The following is a 22,587-nucleotide window of genomic DNA, read 5'->3' as shown; positions in this document are numbered from 1 at the left end:
TGGTGAGGCTTAAACACTGTTCTGTCCCCGCCGGTGCTTAAACACCCTGATCTGTCCTCCAGCTCGTGGTGGAGGTGGACGCTTCGGCCTCTGGAGTGGGTGCCGTCCTGTCCCAACGTTCCCCCTCCGACCCTGCTGCACCCTTGGGCTTTTCTGTCTAAGAAAATCCCTGCAGAAAGGAACTACGACGTTGGGCAACCGGGAGCTGTTGGCGGTCAAGGTGGCTCTTGAGGAGTGGCGTCACCATTTGGGGTGCGGAGCAACCGTTTGTGGGTTTTGGGCCGACCACAAAAATCTGGCTTACATCCAGTCCCAGGAGGCTCTCATCTCGACAAGCCAGGTGGGCTCTGTTCTTTAGCAGGTTCGATTAACCCTTTACGTACCGTCCGGGTTCACGGAACTGACGTTCGGGCCTACGTTGCTGCCTGCCCCGTCTGTGCGCGGGGTAAGGCCTCTCATCGTCCGCCGGCTGGCCTGCTTCTGCCGCTTCCGGTTCCCAGTCGCCCTTGGTCTCACGTGGCTCTGGACTTCGTCACCGGCCTGCCCAAGTCTAAAGGTAATGACACTATACTCACCGTGGTGGACAGATTCTCTAAATCTGTCCACTATATAGCATTACCCAAATTACCCACGGCCAGTGAGATGGCTGACCTCTTAGTCCAACATGTATTCCGTCTCCATGGAATACCTGTGGACATCGTTTCCGATAGAGGCCCACAGTTCATTTCTGGTGTGTGGAGGGATTTTTGTTCCGCTCTGGGTGCTTCTGTTAGTCTGTCCTCAGGGTTCCATCCCCAGACGAACGGTCAGACGGAGAGGGCAAATCAAGACCTGGAAACATCCCTCCGCTGTGTGGCAGCACAGAACCCCACCACCTGGGTCGACCATCTACCCTGGATCGAATATGCCCACAATTCTCTGGTCACCTCCGCCACCGGGCTCTCGCCCTTCGAGGTGGCCCTGGGTTACCAACCCCCGTTGTTTCCAGCCCAGGAGAGGGAACTATCTGTGCCGTCCGTGCAGGACAACCTCCGCCGCTGTCACCGGGTGTGGTCCAAGGCCCGGGACTCCTTGCTTCGGACGTCCGACCGCAACAAGACTGTGGCGGACAGGCGCAGGTCCCCGGCTCCGCCCTTCCAACCGGGTCAACGGGTATGGCTCTCATCCAAGAACATCCCTCTTCGCACTGAGTCTAGGAAGCTCTCCCCTCGGTACCTGGGTCCGTTTGAAATCGAGGCCATCGTGAACCCTGCGGCTGTCCGGCTCAAGCTGCCTGCCGCCATGCGGGTCCATCCCACATTCCACGTCTCTCAACTGAAGCTGGTGTCCTCCAATCCCCTCTGTCCTCCGGAGGAACCGCCCCCGCCTGTTCGTCTCATCGACGACCAGCCGGCCTACACGGTCCGCCGGCTTCTGGACGCCCGGAGGCGTGGGAGGGGCCTGCAGTATTTGGTGGACTGGGAGGGGTACGGGCCCGAGGAACGGTCTTGGGTTCCCCGGAGGTTCATCTTGGATCCCCAGCTGGTGAGGGACTTCCATAGGGACCATCCTGTTGGGGCGCCTGGAGGCGCCCGTTGAGGGGGGGGTACTGTTGTGGTCTGCTGCCTTCCCCAACCTGTTGTGTGTCTCCCCTTTTCTTCCCTATGTGTTGTCTGTTTGCCGTGAGGGCGTTTCCGGGGGATTCAGAGGCGTGGCTTCCATCAGCATTCCGTCTTCCACTCAGCTGTTTCCCATCACTCATCATCCCACTGCCATTCATAAACCCGGGCTGACCGTCTCCTCAGCGCCAGATCGTTACATGCATTACTGTGGTAACTAGGCCCCCAGTCGAATTCACTCGTGTTTTCTTCTACCTGTGTTCTCTTACTTACCTTGTGTTTCCCTCGCAGATCCGTCCGTTGTCCGTCAGTGCTGCCTACCATCCTCTCAACCACCCACCCTCAGTCCGCGTCTGTGTTTGTCATCTTCCGCTCTCATTAAACCACCTGAACTGTACTCAGTCTTCGTGCATTTGTTATCTCTGTGGTTCTGTCTTACTGAAACGTAACAGTAAAAGATAATGCAACAGTGACTAAAAATAGTAGTTTGTAGTAGTTCATAGAATAGCAGGGCACTGCACCGCAGAGCGTTGCAGGGTGTAACAGGGCATCGCAGGATGTGTAGCAGGACCACCATGATTTTTTTTCTTCTTTTTGATCTAAGGGAACATGCTGGGGGAAAAAGAAAATAAGGACTCCGGGGAATGACTCCCCAGAGCAAGGTTAGTAACAAGCATTTCTGGGACAGCATAACTAAGAGAGGAGCTTGGTTGGGCTGTATTGCCTTGCTTCTTTCTAGTTTTATTATATTATTGATTATATGGTAAATTAATCTGATGACTATGACGAGAAGCAGGTGGACCGGGTTAGGCGGACGCTGCAACTCATCACTCCCTAACTATAAGCTTTATCAAAGAAGAGAGTTTTAAGTTTACTCTTAAATGTGCTGACTGTGTCTGCCCCCCGAACCCAGACTGGTAGCTGGTTCCACAGGAGAGGAGCCTGATAGCTTAATGCTCTGGCTCCCAACCTACTTTTAGAGACTCTATTTCTGGGAACACAGTGCTCAAGTGGGACAATAAGGCACTAAGAGCTCTTCAAGATAAGATTGCCCTTGACCATTTTGAGCTTTGTAGGTCAGGAGAAGGATTTTAAATTCAATCCTGGATTTTATAGGAAGCCAATGCAGAGAAGCTAATACAGGAGAAATACGATCTCTTTTCTTAGTTCTTGTCAGAACACGCACTGCAGCATTCTGGATCAGCTGTAGAGTCTTAAGGGACGTATTTGAGCATCCTGATCATCAGAGATGGGAAGTAACGAAGTAGAAATACTTTGTTACTGTACTCAAGTAGATTTTTCAGGAATTTTACTTTACTATATATTTTTTTGGCGACTTTTACTTTTACGTCATACATTTTAACACGAATATCGGTACTTTCTACACTTTACAATTTACAAAATTGGCTCGTTACTTTAGTTTTGTACAAAATGTCATCTATGAGGTGTGATTGTGAGTGCTTGTGGGAGAATAGCGCGGACACGCGCCTCACATCGCGAGCAGGATCGTGCGGCACACAGAGAAAAAAGTGAGAGAAAAAAAAAGAGACTAGCCGTCTGGAGGATAACCAGTTGAGATTGTGTGCGTCTTTGAGAACTGTAAGTCATATAACTGATGTTGTCAGTTCATTTAAGCCTGTTGTTGTATTGGTCTGTAGTTATTGCATATTTAAAAGTTAGCTTGTTTGTGTTTTTCACCTGTTACCTAGGTTACACCTGGCTGTTGATTCTCTGTTCCTTCATCCTCAGCTTCTCCTCTCTCGGCCTTTCCTCTCTCTGTTCCTTCGTCCTGAACTTCTCCTCTCTCCTCTCCATATTCCTTCTCTCTCAAATCGTCCTGTATCTGTTTTTTTGTTCTGTTTGTCTTACCTTTTTTCCTGATCACCTCTCTCTATCTCCTTCATCTCTACAGTATATCTCCTTACTCTGTGCTCTGCGTCATTGCCTGTCTCACCTCTGTATGTAAAAAGAAGTTAAAATGGAGAAAAGACAGCTTAGCACACTACCTACTGTCAAGTAGTTGGTCACATTATAAGCCCTATAAGCTAACCCTTTCAGACAAACCAGGGTTAGGGTTAAACCATTAAAATAAATTTTTATCACACATTCAATCTTTAGGTATCCAGTCTGAATGTTATAGCCTATCTACACCTTTAAGTTAATTGACGTAATACTTAATAAGCTCCCTTTGCTAGCTGACTAACAAAGGGAGCTTGTTGTTACTAACTTTCAGGGGCTTAATGCCAGAGAATGTAGGAAATTACATCCAGGTATTTTTCTGACAATATATCCTGAATTTTACTTAGAATTACATGGCCTAATGGGAAAAGGTAGAGGTGACTTGCAACTTTGTGTCTGAAAAGGCACCTAATCAACGCCGTGGCTTATTGAGTCAGTGGCATGAATCTACCGTGAACCCAATTACCCTCAAAAACATGAAGTTGAGTACTGTGTTTCGCGCTCACTCACTTTTTTCCGAGGCCGTTTGCTGGCATCAGGAGAAGTTCCCACCTGCTTCAAACGCTCCACAATCATCCCAGTCCCCAAAAAACCCCCCATCTCTGTACTAAATGACTACAGGCCTGTCACCCTGACATCTGTAGTCATGAAGTCCTTTGAAAGACTGGTGTTGGCCCACCTGAAGGACATCACAGTCCCCTTTCTGGACCCCCTGCAATTTGTCTACAAGGCTAACAGGTCTGTGGATGATGCAGTCAACTTGGGACTGCATTACATCCTGCAACACCTCGACTCTCCAGTGGCTAATGCTAGGATCCTTTTTGTGGACTTCAGCTCGGCGTTCAACACCATCATCCCGGACATCCTCAGCACCAAACTCTCCCAGCTCACTTTGCCAGCCTCCACCTGTCAGTGGACACAAACTTCCTGACTGACAGGAGTCAGCAGGTGAGGCTGGGGAACATCACATCCAGCTCTCCTCGGACTATCAGCACTGGCGCCCCCCAGGGGTGTGTGCTCTTCTCCCTCTACACCAATGACTGCACCTCAGGAGACCAATCTGTTAAACTCCTGAAGTTTGCTGACGACACAACGGTCATTGGCCTCATCTGGGACGATGATGAGTCAGCCTACAGACGGGAGGTGGATCAGCTGGCTCTCTGGTGCAGTCAGAACAGCTTAACAGGCTCAAAACTGTGGAGATGATCGTGGACTTCAGGAAGAGACCCCCCACTCTTCCCTCCATCACCATACTCAACAGCCCTGTGTCTGCTCTGGAATCCTTCAGGTTTCTGGGATCCATATTACCCAGGACCTGAAGTAGGAGCCCAACACAGACATCAGTTCATCAGTTAGGTCTGCAGAAAAGATCATCGGTGCCAACCTGCCCTCCGTTCAGGACTTATACTCTTCCAGAGTCGGGAAACGGGCGGGAACCATCACTACAGACTCATCTCATCCCGGACACAACCTGTTCCAGCTTCTCCCCTCTGGTAGGCGCTACAGAGCACTGTACGCCAAAACCAACCGACTCAGGAACAGTTTCTACCCACAAGCCATCTCTCTGATGAACAGCTGACTTTTGACCCACAGTGTCAGGTTCAGTTCTGGTCAATAACCCAGTAACACTGTCTCTAAATCATTATTATCATTTCCTATTTCAGAACTGTGTGAACGTGTGATGAGGTGAGGACCCAAATGCAGAGAGGAGGAGGCGGGCCGGCAGGAGCAGGTGTACAGCGGTTTATTTATATACAGTTCAAAATGAAAAACAATCCACAAGGAGATACACAGTCCAAGCATCCAAGGGAACAATCCAAAAATGGCAAAAACACAAAATCCTCAGTGGTCCAGGGGGAAGGAGGGCGAGGAACAGACAGGATGAAAAAAGGCAGGGAAGACTCACAGGGAAGCTGGACGTAGGAACAGGAACTCACAGCACGACGAGGAACAAACAGGCAGACTAACCAAAACGATCTGACAAGAGACAAGGGAAGCGCAGACATTAAATACATGAGGTATTTACACAGGAAGTAAAGCTAGAGGCAAGACGAGACAAAAAACAGACTTCAAAATAAAACAGGAAACGGCACAAGCAGACACACAGGGGAACACAAGACCAACAGCACAAGACCGGGGAGAAAATTGGGACGCAAAGAGGCAAAAAAGGGAAAAATAATCCCAACAAAACCCCAAACCACAACAAACTGTTCATAATGTTCATACTGTTCATATTGTAATATAATAACATAATATTATTTATCCCAGTACCCTTTGCACTATGTTCCACATTTAAATCATTTTTATTGAACTCTTCATTGCACTCATGCCTTTATATTGTTTCGGTTTAGAGTATTTAAATATTAGTGTGTATATATTAGTCTGTATATACTGTTTGGTTGTTTTTTATGTGTAAGCACATGGTGAGGAACGATGCTCCAAAGTAAAATTCCTGTCAATATAAAGCTGATTCTGATTCTGATTCTGATGTAGGCTAGACACTGATAAATCTTTGATGCAGTCTGCTGCTTCCTGCTGGCTATGCAAGAGGTTGGTCAACACATTCTCACTCCCATCTCTTAAAATATGGACACCTGGTCAGGTGACTTTGTCGTTGTTATTAACGCTAAAAGACTCCTTTAGCGTCTTATCTAAACATGCTTGGTAGGGACTATTGGCGCCCTTTTTGCGCTTTATAAAAACATGCCTGGTCGGGACTATGGGCAATTTGCGCTTTATTTAAGCATGCTTGGTTGGGTCTATTGGCGTTCCTTTTGCGCTTTATACAAGCACGCTTGGTCCGGGCTATGGGCGTCCTTTTTGCGCTTTATAAAAACACGCTTGGTCAGGACAAGGAAAAGGTCGTGGGTGGGCTCACGTTTCCGAGACATGCGGGAATAATGAGACAGTTAAAGAAGAAAGCAACTTTAGGAAAGGTGTCATGTAGGAGACGAACCCCGGTCACCTGGGTGAAAGTCCTATGTTTGACCCATTCAATGTCCCTGCGTGGAATTTCTGCCTTACATACTTCTCCCTCCACTTTTGGGTCTTTTTTTTTGTTGCAAGATTTCTGCTCATGTTCAAAACTCTGTGCACATTCAAAATATAACTCATCCCATCTGTGGTCTCTGTGATTTGGAGGAGTACTTAAACTTATGTTGTCCTTTTCTTTCACCGTATACTCAAAACGTATTCTCTGCCTTATGGAGATAAATTCCCCTTTACACCTTGTGACAACCAGAACATTAGATTCATCCCCAAAACATGTAGGCTAAATGCAATGCAAGGTTAACAGAGCGGAGTCTTTAGTTGCAATTTCCATGTTCCATGTTGAACCACCTTAATTTGGATGTAATGGTAGAGCGCTTCTTGGCTTCAGCTTGAAAGGTTGCGCTTTCAACACAGTCTAATCACTGTTGCTTGCAGTCGATATGGCGACAACACTTCATGGGCTTTGCTTATCTGATCTGCTGGATCTTCGATGAGTTGGTACCACAGCGGTGGTCTTGTAGTCTCTCCTGACCGGGTTGACTGGCTAGTTCTTACTGTAGGTTCATGGTGATTTAGGTAGTCTTGATTTCTCAAAGCAATCAGGCACACAGGGAGAGAGAGAGAGAGAGACACACACACACACACACACACACACACACACAGAAATACCGATGGATAGACAGAGAGAAACACACACACACACAAACACACACACACACACACACACACACACACACACACACACACACACACACACACACACACACACACACAACACACAGAGCCACGATATAGACTACAATTACCACTGTTTTCCCCACTCATCCTGTATCTTTCTATCAGAGAGAGAGGGAGAGAGAAAGAGAACCGAGAGGGAATGGATTGCTTTGTGACGGCGCAGAGAAATAAGCGTCCAATATAAAGGACCAGGCAACCAGGCACGTTTACATGGGCTATTGTCCGGTTTAATAATTGACTATTACATTACATTTGGGGTTTCACTCAAAACATTTGGGGCTGAAGCCCTGGCAAAATTGTCTGACGCCTCTGGTCCATATGTCCGTATTTTACGAGTTTGGCGTGAGAACAGGTTGGGTCAACACTGACAGCAAGCTATCATGACGTATGTCCTATATCTCATGACTGCTAATGAAAGAAACTAATACTGAACAATATAAACTAAAACGACATAAGCTTAATTTAAAATAACTTAGGAACAATTTGGTACTTAGAGGTGGATAAATGCAATTTCTGCAATTTAGAGGTTGACAAACGCACTTTGGAGGTGGGTTAACGTTATTTCCAAATTTCAGGAGGTGCGTAAACGGCGTTCACGTGCATTTATCCACCACTACATCCCATGAATATAGTGACATTTTAGTTACTGCATTTTAGCCATCCTAAGTTTTAGGAACAGTGGACAGCTATGCAAAGCTCAACTCACCAACCAGTTTATCACCATGTATATCTATGTTAGTTAATAGATATACTGTATCTACAAAAGGTAATGACTTTAGACCTGAATTTGCAACTCCATTTTAACTTCAACACCAAAGTTTGGAAGGCATAGACAACTGGTAATGCTACTTGGAGCACCAGATCGCAATAAATGATTTCTAGAGAGCATGGACAAACATGTATTTCGTGTTTCATTTGGAGGATTTGTTGAGCAGAGAGATATCAGTTGATACCTTTGATGATCACATTCAGATGTAAAGAGTGGATCACAACATGATAAACGTTTGACTCAGGAATGGCAAATAACTGTAACTATGAAATAACATACCAAGACAAGAAGACGCAAACTGAAAGGGCAATACATGTCATTGAGGATGCAAATTGAAATACTAGTGTTGCCCACTGGAAATTAATACAGCTCTTACATTTTTATTTTGAAAATCTCTACAGATCACAATACATTACTAATGTGGATGTCCAGACAGAATTTAAAACAGTTAAAAGACAGTTAAAAGGCCTGGATAAACAATAAAGCATGGTTGAGATATGAGAAGGTGTAATAAAGGCTGGGAAAAGCAGCAGGGCCAGATGGCTTCCCAATTGACTCATATAGATACTTGGATAAATGATAAATTGCCAACCTTGCTTTATGAGATGTATCTAGAATCCTACAACAATGGTTACATTTTGGCCTCAATGAAAGAGGTCTTAATAACCCTGCTTCCAAAACCAGGACAACGTAGGAATACGTAAAGTAGGTGACCTCTTTAAAGAAGGGATTCTAATGACCTTTGAAGAGCTCCTTCTAATGTATGACATTCCAAGGACACATTTTTTTTCAAATATCTCAGAGTGACGAATTTAATTTCTTCTATGCAAAACCAATCAGTGGGGATTCCTGCACTCTCATCCTTAGACGAAATTATAACAAACAGTTGCAATGAGAGGGGTTTTATTTCATCGACATACATTTGATTTTATCTATCACACTGATAGTTAGACTTGAGACATGAAAAAAAGAAGACATATCAGAAACAATTGGAAGAAAACTTGTGATACCTCTCAGAGAAAAATAGCAAACTAATTTAAAGGATAATTATGGTCAATTTCAACTTGTAGCTCTGTTGTTTGTAAATGCGGAGTGCTGTCAGTAGAGTTAGCAACCAACAGGCTTAAACAGGACTTAAACATGTTTTAAAACAAGTTTAAAACATGTTTTTAGCCTCTAAACATGTTCAAAATGTCATTACAAGTGCCTGTATATACAGTGAATCTGACTGCAGGAGATGTGAAAGAAAGGCATAAACGTTGTGTTAATCCATACCTCTGAGTTCCACACAAGTCGATTGTCAAACTCATACAATCCAATATTCCAAAAACTTATTTTTTCCACACAAAAAACAATTTGCTGTTGTAATGTCTTTAGTAATAACTATGTAGAAACAGGCTGTAACCTGACACCATAGTGGAGCCAGCAGAACTACAAGAGTTCAAGAGCTATTGAGCATGCGCATAGGTAAATAAGCAAAAGGGAGCTCTTGAACTTTTGACCTGCTGCAGCTGGCAGCTCTGCTCTCCTGGCTCCACTGTGGTGTCAGGTTACAGCCTGTTTCTATAAAGTACATATGTACATATTATGTGAAAGCGCTTTGAGTAGTCGTTAAGACTAGAAAATCGCTATATAAAAACAGTCTAAACAGTCCAAGAAGGGAGATTTGAAGACAGTGAGAGACTGTTTTCAGCCAAGAAAGGCATCCAAAAGATAAACAGTCCAAAACATCCTAAGAGTTTGTCAAGGGTCCAAATCTATTCTTCATACAAACCCATAGTCAAGAAAGCAAAAGCCTAATGTAATTACAGGGCTGGTATCAATGAGTAAGCACTTACCCAAACTGTAAAACTCTGGTTGACATCTGTGAGTGTCATTAAATGCTCTGCATATAGACAGAACTGCTTTTCTCTCTTTATGTGTTTACAAATGGTGTTGGCATATGTAACAGACACGACTACTTTGATGTACATTCAGTCAGGTCAAGGAGATACATCCAAATTCACTTGTCAACGGAGTTTTTTTGTCAGTGGTGTAAAATGGTGCCTCGCAAAAGTCGACAAAAGAAACTGATCTGCGGGCACTCAAGTAATGAAGTATCTCTTGCCACAGCTTTTGTGTGGACTCTCACAATGGTCCGTGTGATATGGATCCCTCTCAGACGGGCAAAGTGGCCACCTTTTGTGATAGCCGAGCACACGGGATCCAAGGTGAGCCTCTCTCCTCAAAGCGGCCAAAGTAATTATGATATAATTTTTCTTCATGATTTCAGCAAGTCTTCTCACTTTACTCAAAGACCCTAGAATTGGGCTGGAGTTAGCTGGCGAAAGCACTGATGCAGTGTGCTGGGGTTTCACAACAGCTTTTCCCTGGTCTGGGAATTTTAGAACAGCTTTATTCACTGGCTTTTAATGTATCTGAAACTCATTTTCCACTAAAAGGTTTGTTTTGTGCACTGATGGCATTATTGAGGTACAATGTTTTTTATATAAAGCAACAAGATTTCTTCATCCTGAAGTTGCATTTCCATCAACTTGGGGCAATATAAACTTTTGTAATATAAGTTTTAAATTATTTTGGATGTACACATTTTTATCTTTTACGTTTATTTGTCTACATCTTATTTTTACCCTTTATTATAATTCTTTGTTGCATTAAAGCGTTTTCCTCAAGAGTATGCAACTCCATTGCACACATATTTAACAGCATGTGACAAATAAGAAATTTGAAATAGGCTAGGGAAAATTCTTTCCCTAGCCTATACTACGTTAACAACAGTAAAGTTAAATATGTCATACATGGTTACCCCAAAATATGATGCAAGTTTAGAAAAATATTGCCAATTTGCTCTACTGATAAGGGAAATAAAACACAAAGACTGTGGCTGTTTATAGTTTATTAGATTTTATAGATTTTTCTGTCCACATTAGACAACATCATCTAATTCAGATTTCAGATTAATGTTTAGTTGTATTATTTGTAATCTGAAGGTTGGGCAAAATGTAAGTGCTTCATGGGACACATTACGTATTTGTTTGCAAGCTCCTAAATGTTTTAAGAACGCATTGTTTTGACTTTTACGTTGTAGCTCGAAACACTGCATCAATAAAAACTTTTGGGTGCTTGCAAATTTTATTATGTTGATAACCCCTTCTTTTTCTCAACTAAATTGTCATTTGCGAATTTCACTTGTAATGTTTGGAAACATTTTAAAAATGTATGTTCTATTAAGGAATCAAATGTTTAAAGCTACATTGCGTAGTTTCTAATTAATGACAACAACACTGTTGACGTGTCCATATCATACAAGCCTTACGTGACAGCGCACGCGCCCCCACCCCTCCTCGATGCAGTTGCTGGCAGCTCTTCAGAAGAGGTAATTATCTTCACTAGTCACCAGACGACACAATTTTCTGAGTCATAGACATGTTGAATATACAGACGGAGTTGTGTGTAGCTGATAGTCTTAATTAGCTTTGTAGCAACTCATTTGGCAATGGCTCGCATGTAATGGTTGTTTATTAGAATCAAAAAGTTAAGCTTTAAATTTAATAATTTTCCTGTTTTAGAAATTTATGGTTGATAAAGTTTAGTACTGTTACATTATTTAGAGATGTTAGGGAAGGGTGTTGTAGCATGCTGCTAAAACAGTCTCTTATCAATTTGCAACTCATGAAACACAATACACAAATAAACGGAAAGTGATTTGTATCTGTAAACACAATGCACAAATGAATGTGCCTCCAATTTGTGACTTGTGAAACACAATATCCAAATGAATACAGAGCGATTTGTATCTGTGAATGCGATTTGTAAATCAACTTATATTTCAACTGTAACATATTTGTAAACTGCTTTCCATTTGTTTGGATCCTTTTGAGACGCGTAATGTGATCACAAAAACAATCCAGGTCTTTCCAGTAGATGGCAGTAATGCAACACTTATTCGACTCAAGCAACCAACGTCCATAAGTCACGCTGCCCTCACGCCGCCTTCACTCCAACAGCGTTTGCATAAAATAGACTTCTTGCTCGTGGCAAGCTTGTCGCTGGCAAACGGCCATTCCCATTGAAAATGATTGGCAGCTTGTTGCTTTGTCCCTGTCTCTTGTCCCTGTCTCGTAGCTAATGTGACTGAGGGGTAAAAGAAGGCTACATGAAGAACAGAGACTTACCAAATCGGCAGAGGTCGAAGGGCACACACATTGAGCCAAAAATCCCACCTCAAATATCATAGCTATAGGTGGGTAAAAGACTCGCTGTGACTGCACTTGACTAGCAATGCTCCAAGATAAAAAACCTCAAAGTCTGTGGTAGGAATAAATATCATGAAACACGTTTTATCTAACTAAAATATTCCTGTATAAGCATACATCAAGTCAATGCAAATATGGTTGCACAAATAAATATTTACATAAAATAAAAATAATATTGATAAATAACATTCATAATGAATATCAATAACATTGTTTCGTGTTAACATACTGTATCTATGAGGAAACTATAAAACTTAAAAAACAAATCGTATCAGTAAATCCTTTTTTTGTCCAGGAAATCAACATTATCTGATACACCCTTAAGGGATACTATTATAACCAGCGTAGCGTTTAGTACAAATTTTTATTAGTCAAGACAATAGTAATGTAGCAGGGAAACAAAAAGAGCGGAACCTAAGTGCGGGAATCAGTACACCGCGGCGTTCAGGTGACCTTCCCCGTCTATCAGATTGAGATTTGGCGACGAGGACGGCGGTTCATTCACTCACTCACTTTCTCCGTAATTCTGTTTTCCAGGTTGGTACTCTGCAAAAATGACAAAGCTGTTTGCCTTCTGAAATGTGTGTGGTGTACTGAAGCTGTAGTGGGTTAGCTATGTAATTTACGATGTGTAAAGCCGAGCTAAAGTGCCGCATTTAATCCAGCTGCCATGGCGAGTTGTTGCGTTTTGTTCTACAGAGCTGCTGGGCTGAGGGTCCACGTCACAGAGCCGGGGTTGCAGTGGCTGCTCGTCCGCAACAACTGCTGGAACAGAGACGCTGAACCGATCCACCACCATCTGGATGCCGACAGTTCATGTAGCTGTGCCAAGCCGAGAACCAGCTTCACAGCAGCGAAGCTTGGACGACACATGTCTCCACCACCCCTGACCGGCAAAACAGTAACCAAGCTGTCATCGGCGAGTCAGAGATACTGCCCAGCGCGTCAGTGGCAGTGCTGTGCCAAGGGTAAGCGATGCAGCAGCGGAGGACCAAAGGTTGCCTGCTGTCGTTCAATGCAGTTTCCATCTCTGCGCTGCTTCCCTTGATCTACACCAGCGGTGGGAGAACGCTATGCTCAGCCAACGTCAGCTCGACGTCAACTCAACATCAGGCCCCCCGGTAGGTTTGAGCCGGTAACCAGGGTTGCAGTGGGAGGCCATCACCACAACGCCTAGAACAAAAGGACAGATTCCACACAAGGGCGGACATAAGATTCGAAAACCAGCACTCAGAAAACATAAACGATTCAACTTATTTAGGACACTGAATGAGGCTAAGACTGTTTGGGACCTGGTGTTTAAAAAGGGGGGGCTTTTTGGGGGTCATCTAAATGTACGCAGCTTGGTGCCAAAACATGAACAGATTGAACATTTATCATGTCAGCTTAAAGCACTCCTTACGATATGTAATCATAAAAAAGAAATCCTCCTTCTTGGAGATTTTAATGTCAATTGGGATAACAAAATCTCAAGCTTATAACAGATTATTTTAACCTGACTTGGATAATAGAACAACTCACCAGAATCACACATCACACTCACTCCAGAATTGATTTAGTTTTCACCAATGAACCGGAAAGGATCATAAAAACCCAAAACCTGCTAAAAGGTCTCTCAGACCACAACGTAATCTGTTTTTCTAGAACGGTAAAACGCTCAGAAAATCCATGTCATACTTCAACCAACCACACTAGTAATGTGACAATTCCCAAGAACCAACTAGAAAATGTGGACAGAGCTTTGAAAAATATTGACTGAATAGGCTTTATTTAATAGGCAAGGATGTGTACGCTGGTAGTGACTTATTTCTCTCAAAAGTCAAAAGTCAAGAGGTTATCCTCTCTTTCTCCCGGAGGGGGCGCCATGGGAGAAAGAAGTCCAACTCTCTCCCCTGGCTTACCTCTGCCTGTTTAAAACTAATAAAGCATAGGGATCAATTGCTCCGAAAATCTATTAAGTTTGGACTTAATATTTTACACGAGCCAGAAATAAAGTGACTTCCGAATTACAAAAGGCTAAAGAAAACTTTTTCATCCAAATTATTAAAAACGCTGGAAATACGGTAAAAAAAAACAAAAATGGTAGATCGTAAATAAATTGACAGGGAAACAATCTTCTGAGGGTTTTGATCAGCAGGTTCCTACTCTCCCTGACAATTATCATTCCAAATTTTATATCCAAGAGATTACAAAACCTCAATATCAAATATCATTACGGCTCCGAACAATTCTAAATCCAAGGATATGTATGGGCTTGACAATAGTTTTATAAAGTTACATAAAGAGGCTTTATCTCACGCACTTGGTTAATTTATTTATGAAAAATTAATTTGTTCCCAAAGCGTGGAAATTGGCCTCAGTTATCCCAGTATTTAAAGCTGGAGACAAATCTGACATGAATAACTATAGACCAATTAGCATTCTACCTGTAAAATTATTGGTAAATGAATTAGTAAACAAATCATTGAATTCCTCAGTAATAGTCAAACATCTTTACATCCCATGCAGTTTGGGTTCTGGCCACATCACTCAACAGAGACAGGCATTGGCCATGTTTATGGAAAAAAATAAATGTCAGCTAGAAAAAAATGGATGTGTTGGTGCTGTATTTCTGGATTTGAAATGAGCTTTCCATACCGTCAATCACAAAGTGCTCTTATGTAAATTATCACGTTTGAATTTTTCTGCTCAAACTGTTAAGTGGTTTCACTCACAGAGAACAATGCACTGTGGGTTGCTCAGTAGGAGTCCCCCAAGGCTCTATACTGGGGCCCATTTTATTTTCTCAGTATCTTAATAATTTACCTCAATACTGTTTACATGAGAATGTCCAGCTTTACGCCGACACTGTAATTTTTACTGAAGCAAAAGATCCTCTGGAGGCAGCACGTGTTCTCTCAACAGCTCTTACACACATACAAACATGGCTCAATAGATCTTGTCTTATTTTAAATGCAAAAAACGTTTTTTTATGCTTGTCAAAGTAATCTTCTACTGTTATGCTTGCTTAGTCAGGGTTGTTGTTGGGCACAGAAACATTGGAAGTTGTTAATGAATGTAAATATTTAGGTGTGATTATTGACTCTAGACTCTTTTTTAAAAACCATGTTAAAATTATATCCAAAAGAATCAAATTCAATCTTCATCATTTTAAACAAATCAGAGGATCTCTGTCAGATGCAGCTGCTCTGATGTTTCTGGATTCAATGATACTTTCACATCTGAACTATTGCAACACTAGCTGGGTCTATGTCGGCTTCTACTACCTTAAAACCAGTTGAGTTTCTGTACAAGAATGCGCTTAGGACTCTGGATAAAAAACCTCTTTCTTATCATCATCATTGCAATATCTTAGAGAAATATAAGTTATTGATTTTGATGATGATTGTAAATTTTCCTCATTGTGCTTAATTTATAAAGTACTTCATGGAATTGCACTACCTCCACTGCTGGTGTTTATTAAACCCAGGCAGACTCGGATCACAAGAGGTGTTGTAAACAGGGACTGTGAGGTTTCTTTTAGAAAAACCTCCTTCAGCCATCATGCTATCTATTAAAGGTAGTGCATTATGGAACACACTTACCCTTACACTTACACTTACCGTTACAGCCGTACATGTCATTCATCTGTTTCATGAGGAAAGTGTCAAATGAAACATTCCTTGGATAAGAAAGGTCTAACTGTGGGTGAGATGAATCTGTCCAGCCTGAGAAGTTCTCTACAAGAGAATACGTGCAAAGGGCCTCTTGCGATTTTTGGTACTTTAGTTTTGTCCTTATATGTTATCATATTAAGAGAAGCCTGTTTAGGTTAAGTCTCGCTCTGTGACATGCCCATTACTGACTCCCTCAGAAACTGCTCCACAAGAAATTATGCCAAAGACCCTCGACAACTTTCCTTAATCTTTTTTCATTCTATTTACTCGATGCTGAAACTTCCAGACCCATAAAAGAGAAACACATCAGATAGGAAACATTTAATCAGTTGTGTACTAATGTCTTGGATTGGGGATCAGTCACTCCACAAAGTAAAAAGAAATCCTCTGTTCACTCTGTGTAAAACTCAACACCCATTACCACTCAGAAACACTGTAGTTCTCTTTATATCAAATAGGAAACACTCTCACCTATCTGCCAGTAGCAATGTCTTGGAATGGAGAACAGACACTCCTCAGAGTAAACCAGAAATAAGACTTACGGATCCTGGAGAGAGGCAGTCAAATAAAGAATAAATTTAAAACAACTCACCTTAGTCCAGGATCCCACTTCTGACACTATCTGTTGTGAAACAATCCAATAGGACTGTTTTGTGGTTTAAATTCTATCATCTACTGGCTTGACCCCTGTGAGTTGATTCTGAAAGTAGTGGCAAGATCGTGAAGAACAAAGCGACACAAAGCAGGGTTCAGTTCAACAGTTTTAATGGTTTAATGAGACACACAAGGATATACATATTCTCTAACAATCACCATTCATTTAGTTGAGGTGTAGTAAGTGAGAGAGTCAGGGGATAGGAGGAAGGATTGTCTCAAGGACTGTTCACACAGATCGGAAAATTGTTGTACTCTAGGATACATAACATGGAGGAGAATGACTTTCTTCAAACTTCTCACACAATGGAATGTAACATTAATCACAACACTTGGTCCCTGTTAAAAAACAGCAAACACAAGAAAGAGATGTTTACTGTTATGTTATAGTTTTTTTACATGGGCAACTTCTCATACATTTTATCTTTCGTTTCATGTTACAACTGAAGTAAACAACGTTGCTAGTGAAATAAACAACGTGCAGCTTTTTTTTCCATCCTGCATCTACTACTGATAACCACAAAAATTTCTAAATCTCTGCTACGAATATAAATGAACACCACATATAAAAAGATGAAATGCCACCGGATATTTAACTTTTCAACTTTTCATTTTAATTGCACAAATGACAGCAACCCAATTCATATTATTTTCCGGTTCATAATTAGGGCCCGAGCGCCAACAGCGGTGAAGGCCCTATTGAAGCTGAAGGAATTATTATCCTTCCAGCAAATAATTGCCTTTTTGAGGGGCTTAACATATTCAAAAACTCACCAAAATTGGCGGTTGCATCAAGTCTGGTGAAAATGTATGTATTTAAAGGCAGTGGTCCCCAACCCCCGGGTCGCGGACCGGTACCGGTCTGTGGATCAATTGGTACCGGGCCGCAAGAAGAAATAATTAAACATTTCCGTTTTATGTATTGTCTGAGTTTGAACAATCTTTTATTTTGAAAAAACTTTTATTTATTCTCTCGGTTACGTCTTTTGCGCCAATATTGAACCCACAAGCGGGCAAATTGAGTAAGAAACAGATGTCTTTGGAAAGTTTCTTTGCGAAGGGGAAAAGGCCCAGTGAAGAGACAAGAGATAAGCCCACTTCCAAGAAAAAGAAAGCTTTTAACAGACAATACCAGGAGTCCTACTTGAAATATGGATTTATCCCGGTCAGCGATTCCCACAAACCGAGCCCGCTCTGCATAATATGCGGCAACCGGCTCGCTAATGAGGCAATGAAGCCTTCAAAACTGCTTTGCCACTTGGAGACCAAGCACCCTGGGTTAAAAGACAAACCCCTGGAGTATTTTGAAAGATAAAAACAGGAACAAAACGTACAGTAGAAATGACTGAAGGCCACCACATCAGTAAATGCGAATGCACTGAGAGCATTGTACTTGGTGGCTAACCGTTTTGGCAAGGCTAAAAAGCCATTCACTATCGGTGAAGAATTGATCTTGACCTCCACTGAAGACATTTGCCGTGAACTTCTAGGAGAGGCTGCTGTTAAAAAGATCGCACAGGTCCCTCTGTCAGCAGCACCGTGACTCGGCACATTGAAGAAATAGCCAAAGACATTGAGACACAATTGTTGGAGAGGATTAATACATCACCGTAGTACGCATGGTTAATGTATCATGTTGTTATCGTGAATTAAAACTTTCATGAAAATAAAATGTTCACTGTAACAAATTTCTGTAATTTCTACAGCTAAATTTTACAGTAACTTCTTGTTTTGTCATTTTACAATGTTTAGCTGTATATTGCAATGCATTATGGGTGAAAACACTATTACAGTAGTTGACAGCTTTTTTCCATAATAAATTACAGGCATACTTGCGCTTGACTGTAAATGATGCAGTACAGGTACAGTTATTTACTGTTGAATGCGTTGCACGAGGCAGTTGCTTTACACAAGACAATTTGATGGCGGATTGCAGAGGAGCAGCCACATTGCCACTCCACTCAGCCACAATACGTAAGTATACTATTATGAATAGCCTACATAATTAAATTGTGGTTTAACTTGTTAATGCTGGTTGAAATAACCTAAGTTGGCCGTGTTTCAGTCTAGTGCAGGCCCCACAATAAAGTTAACTCATAGCTAGCTAACATTAGCTGGAGACTTTTCAGAAGGAATTTTGAACAAGCAATCCCAGGCGAAGCAGTTTAATGCTAAAGTTAAGGAAAGTATAGTGGGTGTAATGTTGGCGTTAACGGTTAACCCTTTTTATATTTATTTCAACTAACTAAGCGTAGTAGTCTGTGTTGTAACGTCAATGTTAACGTCACGCAGGCATGCAGCAGAAGTAGCTAACGCTACCGACGGTCAGGCGCCACGGAGTCGGGTCTTTGGTAAGTAACGTGAGCCTAATGTCACAGTGTTTTATTTAGCTATATTTGACTGTCTGACTGTACATTTCTTCACCGTTATAGCTTACACTAGCAAACTGAAGTCAACGTTAGTGGAAAAAAAAGCTAGCTAGCTTAACCGTATGCATTAGCCACATCGCCTCAGATCAGGCTGCAGACGGCCCATTAACGTTGATACAAAGTCCCAATACTTAGAAAAAATTGCCTTATTGAATCGAAAGCCCATCATTAATATATTGTTCGATTTAACAGGTAAGGTATAAATTATAATAACGTTTGACTTTGCACGACCCCTGAAAGAGACCTTTTAATTTCGGTTGATATTTAACTTTAACAACTCTTCTATGAACTAAGTTAGAGTCCGACATTACGCTGGCTCCGTTCAAAACATTCATCATTATTGTTAATGATAGCTGTGTGAAAAAAGCTCGGCTATTTTCTAAGGGGACCTTTGACCTCTTAACTAAAGAAATTTGAATGAAAACGGGATGTGAGGCACCCACGAGTCTTCCCTTAACAGACATGGCCACTTTTGGATAATCCCAGATGCAGTTTGTCATGCAGTGCACATGTGTTATTTTCACCTGTAATAAAAGGGTGTATTTAAATATTTCAGCAGAGTGGGGTATCCAAACAGCCTTGGCGGTGCATGAATTTAGTCTAACTAGACAACTGAGACTGTTGTGGACTCTTAAATGTGTGATGAATTCTTAAATCTTGTCAAACGTTTTTGGCAACAAGGAAATAATTCATTTTCTATAGTGTATCTCAAGTCTTGGTGGCTCAATGTGGTATTTTGGTGGTAACTTGACAATCTTTTTTATCAATAATTGAGTGGTCAATAATGGCTAAATTTAACATCAAATTTGTGTAAGAAATTATATCAACCCAAACATAGCTGTAACAATTTATTATTTACAAGAAAAACGGCCACGGAAATATATGATGGCCATGTGGGTGTATAAGGGCTTATACACTCTCAATAGGCGCCTAACACACTGCTTATTACAGATGTTATAATGTTATATTCCAACATAACGTGTGTTTTTCAACTTTTGTATTGTTTAGCCTAGCTACGGGGAGGAAACCTCCTAAAGTGAGAACCATCGCTGCACAGTGATCAACAACATACATGGCTGAAGAAGCTTTTCAGGTAAAAACATTAATGCGATTATGCCTGAATTTGTAATAATGTTCTGTGGCATTTATAAATGTGACAGTTTGGGTGTTGGTAGTGAAGCACTAGTCTTCAGGGTTGTTTATATAATTAATGGCACATAAATGGTTAGTTAATTAAAGCTGTGTGTGTTTCTGTTTGGTGTTTCTTTGTTTTTTTATGTTTAGGTGAATTTCTCACAGAAACCGTTTGGATGCTGAGCATTGGGGGTCAGGTGGTTGTGCCTCCACATCCTAACTTCGTGGCTGGATTGGCAGCTTTGTTTTCGAGCTACTACATCTTTAATCTGGTGTACCCGGAGCAAGCATCTTGCACACTAAAATTCATTCAAAGGTAACTATGTGCTTGTAGAATTAGTAGTCGAATGCAGTTGATCATTATTTTGTAGAGTTAGTTATTATGAGTAACAGATTTTATTTTGCTTCAAGTGTACTTACAGTAAATCCCTTAAATGATTTTTTAGTTTATAAAAAGGGTAAGTTAGCAGTTATTTACCTAAATGCTTTAAATCATTGCAGAACCAATTCATTTTATACTAATGGCATTCATTCTGAGAGCTGTTAAACTGTTTTGTTGTTTTTCAAACATTGACAATAAAGATCTATTTGATTATACATTTTGAAAAGTAGTTCTGCATTGAGGTAAACTGAGCGTTTAGGCGAATAAACTACAAACTTGTTCTTTTTTATCTATTGCATTCACAAGAAATCCTAGATGAAAGTTCATTTTACAGTTACGCATGATTTTCTATGCCCACCCTGCCACAACCTTCCCCACTATGGCTCAAAGCAAACATACAAAAAAGGATCTTTATGCATACACACCCGCATGCATGTACACATATACACACCCACATACAGATTTGCACAGCCGGATGTATTTTGCATCTTGTAGAGCAGTTAAGGCACTTTTTCATGAAGTTTATTAGCATGTGAATATGTGATTTCAGATGCTTCATCGGACTGAACCCTTCAAGTGGAACCAACAAAAGTGTTGAGCCAAAAACATGAGAACATACAGGAGAAAGAGAGGAACTGCATTAACCCTCGCGTCTCCTCTCTACTCAGCGGGAGGTAGCGGGAGAGGTAGACGTCAACAAATGACAAAAAGCAACACAGATGGTTCCCCAAAATGCTCTCCAAGATTCAGTTCACCAATTAAACACGGAGCACACCGAACAGACTTGAGTCACCAACCTCACCGGACTGTCAGGTTGATTATCGGGTTGGTTCTATCATGGTCATGATGAGCTCTTAAGAAAAATAGAAGTTACCTTCTGAAAACATACAGTATTGTTACACTGTGTTGAATTTTAATAATAAAATGTCATGATTTTGCATCTCTGACTCTGGTTTTATTTTACAGTTGAAGAGAATCTAATGCAATGGTTTTTGAATTAAAAGCAAGCTTGGTCTTATTTAAAACACTTTACAACAGGCATCAGCAAAGCTGCAAATGTGAAAAACTAAAGTAACTGTATACATTTTTTTACAGCAATGTTATTGTATTGTGGAATATTTACATCTTTTTGCTGGATACTTGAGTTGCCAGCAAAAAGCTGTAAATATTTCACAATACAATATGTTGTTGTAAAAACAATTTACAACAACATATTGTATTGTGAAGTATTTACAGCTATTACCTGGCAACTAGAGTTGCCAGGTAATAGCTGTAATTTGAATAGAATACAAGAAAATGTTGTAAACTAAATTACAATAAAATATTGTTTTCCTTTAAAAAAACAAAACATTGCTGTAATTTATGTACAACAAAAACCTGTAAAAGAAATACTGTCTTATACTGTAATTATTTTTACAGTTATTAACAGTAACTAACAGTAATTTTACAAGATTTTGCTGGCAACTTTTTTGCCAGGTGTTTACTGTAAAATCACAGTCAAATTCGTTACAGTGTTCCTCATATTCGTTTTTGTGGCGTATCTGTGTTTTATTTTGAAGGGATGTTTAAAGAGGAGAGGAGTAGAGATTGTGAGTCTTAGTGGGTACACCAACATGCAGAAGCCTTATTTCTCCCCCCCGGGCCGCAGTAAAATTGTCAAGCATTGACCGGTCCGCGGTGATAAAAAGGTTGGGGACCACTGTTTTAAGGGTTTCGGGACTATGCGCACCGAAATGTCTCGCTAGCGCATCTACAGGCCAATATTGGCTCAAAGTCATAGTGCCACCTACTAGCAACAGGAAGTAGACCTAAAAGTCAAGGTGCTGTACTTTAACAAACTCCTCCTAGAGATTTAATCCGATGGACTTCAAATTTTGTCTGTACCATCTAAACACCCTAAAGATAAAAATCTATTAAAAGAAAATCTTTTCGTCAAACGGTGTAGGAGTGGCAGGGCAGCCATTTTCAGCATTTATCAATGAACAAAGAAGTTGTTGTAACTTTTGTGTACATTGTCATAT

General features: G+C 41.3%; 1 long non-coding RNA gene across 2 annotated transcripts; it reads left to right on the top strand.

The window, feature by feature from the left end:
* Positions 1–18,405: 18,405 nt before the first annotated feature.
* On the top strand, positions 18,406–21,600 carry LOC116672250 (uncharacterized). 2 transcript variants are annotated; one of them, XR_004327505.1, is made up of 5 exons: positions 18,549–18,595; positions 18,914–18,972; positions 20,059–20,143; positions 20,335–20,500; positions 21,117–21,600. It is a non-coding gene; the product is annotated as an uncharacterized LOC116672250 (long non-coding RNA). The 2 variants fall into 2 exon arrangements; XR_004327506.1 differs by lacking the exon at positions 18,914–18,972 and having other exon boundaries at positions 18,406–18,595.
* The last annotated feature ends 987 nt before the right edge of the window (positions 21,601–22,587 follow it).

This window comes from Etheostoma spectabile, chromosome 22, assembly GCF_008692095.1.
Source record: "Etheostoma spectabile isolate EspeVRDwgs_2016 chromosome 22, UIUC_Espe_1.0, whole genome shotgun sequence".
NCBI classification, from domain to species: domain Eukaryota; kingdom Metazoa; phylum Chordata; class Actinopteri; order Perciformes; family Percidae; genus Etheostoma; species Etheostoma spectabile.
The sequence above is the reverse complement of the archived record's forward strand: the minus strand, read 5'-3'. Positions and strand labels throughout refer to the sequence as shown.